Source organism: Poecilia reticulata, linkage group LG15 (assembly GCF_000633615.1).
Source record: "Poecilia reticulata strain Guanapo linkage group LG15, Guppy_female_1.0+MT, whole genome shotgun sequence".
NCBI classification, from domain to species: domain Eukaryota; kingdom Metazoa; phylum Chordata; class Actinopteri; order Cyprinodontiformes; family Poeciliidae; genus Poecilia; species Poecilia reticulata.
The window spans coordinates 13352634-13356137 of NC_024345.1; positions in this window are offsets into that span (position 1 = coordinate 13352634).

Sequence of the window (3504 nt, forward strand, 5' to 3'; positions counted from 1 at the left end):
TTGGTGGTAAATAAAGTCATGGGAAAAACTAAGTAGGTCTGTGTTGCTTACAAAGGCAAAGTAGTAGCTAGTTGCTGATATTCCACTGCAATCAAAAAATTGATCGTCAAGTGAGACCCTGTTGAAAAAAAGAAGATTTGAAAGTTTACTGATATGGTTTTTTTTTTTTTTTAAAACATAATATTTTATTGGGCGTCCTCATTTTTTTAATATGACTGGAGGTTTTGATGTCCTTAGTTTCTTTAAGTCTTTTCAAGCCTCATGAAAAATAATGTAAGGATTTCAATTTTTTGTCTTTAAAGTTTCCCTTTTATTGTAACCATCTCATTAGCATTGCCTGAAAGTTCCTTTACCAGTCAAAACACAGCACATCCTACATATTTTCACATCAAGGACATTTTCATAAAACATTAATTATGTCTTTCCAAATATATTTTTGCCTACCAAAGCACATGAAGGAAAGTCTCAAACACTAGAGCTATTTTAGTATCTTTCTCATTTTCTTCAGCTATAAAAAATATGGTTTACATCCAAAACATAGATTCCTGCTTGTTAAAAAGAAACTTAGGTTTTAGAGTTTGAGATGCCATACTGCTCACTTTTTAAGCTTGACATTAACTTTACATCAGATTTTTTTTCTTCTTTTTTGCCATTTCCTGTGTGAGAGTCATTGCTCCAATCACCTGTATATAATGTTTGTCCTTTCTTCTCTGTGGCAACATAGTGAGTTTTATCAGGAGTGTTACTGACATAGCCACAAGGGAACTGCTTCATTATGCTTGAGTGGCAGGGGAAGTTCAAGGGTTTTTTTCACTGCTTGCTTTGTTTTCCCCAAAATCTTGCATTTCTTTATTTCGACTCTCATTTGACAGTACCAGTCAACAATTATGCCAGGCGGAAGCAGACTTTTTCTGCAACCCATAAATTCACGGAACTGGATCTGTCAATACATCAATACATGAAGACTTCACAACAGCTCCCCTCAGAGAGGTTAAATTGTGGTGAACACAAACATGTCTGATTTGACCTTTCACCTTCAAGAACTACTGTTAAGATGACAGTCGTTGGGGTTCGTCTTGAGTTGCCAGTTCCAAAACCCACTCTGTAAAATCTCCCACTCTTCTCAGGTTTGTGTCCTTGGGCAAGACATTCACCCTCCTGGTGGATGGCAGCCTGGTTTCTATCAGACTGCCCCAGGGCAGCTGTGGCTACAATGTAGCTCACCACCATCAGCGTACAAATGACTGACTGTAGTGTGAAGCGCCTTGTGGTCCTCTGGACTCGACAAAGCGCTATGCAAGTACACGCTATTTAGATCTAGTCAAAATGCCTGAAGTTTGAATATTTTTTGTGAAGTGTTGAGTTAAAAAATGCTTGTCAATATGTCAAAGCTTATCTTATGTCAGTTATCATATTATTCCTTATCCAGACAATAAGAAAGGTTTTAGTTAACTTTATGTGTAAAATATGAGCCTGACTTTTTCTCGATTGGAATAATTGTCTGTCTGATTCCATTGAACTTCAAATGGAAAAACAGCTCAGGTCGTAATCTAGATGTAATGACTGTTATCACAGTTTGCTAATGGTTTGGACCTTAATAAAAAAAAAGTGCTTTATTAAAAAAGTAGCAGATTACTTTTTTGTTTTTTTTTTCATCCGTTGACAGTGTGAAGTGACTTTATCCTCAGTCTGCCTCTGATTGATTGAACGGCCCCTTGAGGCGTCTCCACCGAAACCTGGCGAGGAGTTCTGTGCTGACTTCAGAGAGACTTGGATGAAACCAGAAGCCACCAAGAAGCATCGCCCTGATAAATTTGCTTGATTCAGTTGTGATAGATGTTCTTGTTTTTCACTGATATCAAATTAACTGGCCCAGAGCCAACAGCCTTCTGAGGGACCTTCCTGCCAGAACAACAGTCAGGGTTCTAGCACATTCTTCAGTCTTCAAATGAGGAACTTCTAATAATAGAAAGGAAGAGTGGAGAGAGAGATTCGGAAGGAATCAAGGGAAGTTGCAGAGATAGGACACAAAGAAGGAAAAAAAGTCACAAAGGAAGGAAAAAAAAGGGATTTTTGCAGAGTAGAATATTTGTATCTTTGTACTTTAGATTGAAATGTAAAAATATGTATAAAATATGCAATAAAGCTGTTTTTTTGGCTTCATTAAATTATTAGTCGGCCGATTTTGTTGTAACTAATAACGTATTTATATCTCAACTTGAAATACTTTATTGATCCCGGGGGATAATTCATTTGCAACAGAGTCTACAAAATCCACACATAACAAAAGCGCTCACACACCAGAAAGTACGAAAAAAAAAAAAAAACATTTTTTTTTTCCATCATCATAATTTTAGAGTGTAGCCACATGTTAGTCCAGAAATATACTTAGAAATTTCTTTGCTTCTTTTGTTAGAGAAAGAGACTTGAGACTTCTGATTGATTATGTGACTGGTTATGAGACAGATTTATTCGTGTACATTAATCATGTTTAACAGAGCACGCTCACGCTGCAAACTGCACTAAACCACTGCATCCCCCTTTTAACTTATACTTAATCATTTTTAAAAACTAATCACTAGATCAAACGTAGTAACAGTGACTCGAATATGTCACTCAAGTCGTCATAAAACATTACCATGAAAAATAAGCGACCTCTCCACATGCATCCATGTGGATCTATGCGAACAAATCAAGAGTAAGAATCTATTATGTGCAGTGGGAATCAGTCCCTGCCAAACCTCAGCGAGTGAAAAACACATTACAGAAGTTGTATGGATGTCTCACACCTGCATGGTCATTACTTTCGCCGAGGCGCTGATGTGCATTGTGATGGCCGGTTTTGCTTTTAGGTTTGCGTTACGGTCAAGAATGTAGCTTGTTTTTTTTTTTTAGCCGACGTTCTCCGTGATTGAAATTCTCAGTCAGCCATCAATCTGCATTATAGACTGATTTCCTCTTGTCTGGTGGGGGCTAACTAAAACAGATTGAGACAGCTCTTGCTCACTGCATCGCTAATGGCTGGCAATGAAAGACGTCTCTGTGCGGTTGACCCGTATGTGGAACAGGATCACGTCGCAGCTCAGAGCGATGAAGAGAGCACAGCTCGATACAGGAGAGTCTCTTCGGCATCAGTCACCAGTCAACAGCATCCTCATCTTATTGACTAAATGTTGCCCAGAAATAGAATCTAATCACAGGGTTTGGACAGGCTCTAGTTCTCCTAATGGTTTACCATTAGCCATCTGGAACAAAGCCCAAAGTGTAAAAGGAAATATAACAATACATTCCGAGGGTCTGTATTGCATGGCATAAAATAAAAAAAAAGGGCTCTCAATTATTGCCACAGCACTGGCATATTTGCAGAGATCAGAAGAGCTTTGCAGCAAAAAAAGAGAGAAAAGATTACTTGCTCACCCCTGCTTTGAATCCTCCTCATTATTTTCTGTCATACCAGTCTCTATTAACCTGTAAAGGCCACGGAAAGCAGAAGCTAAAATCTTG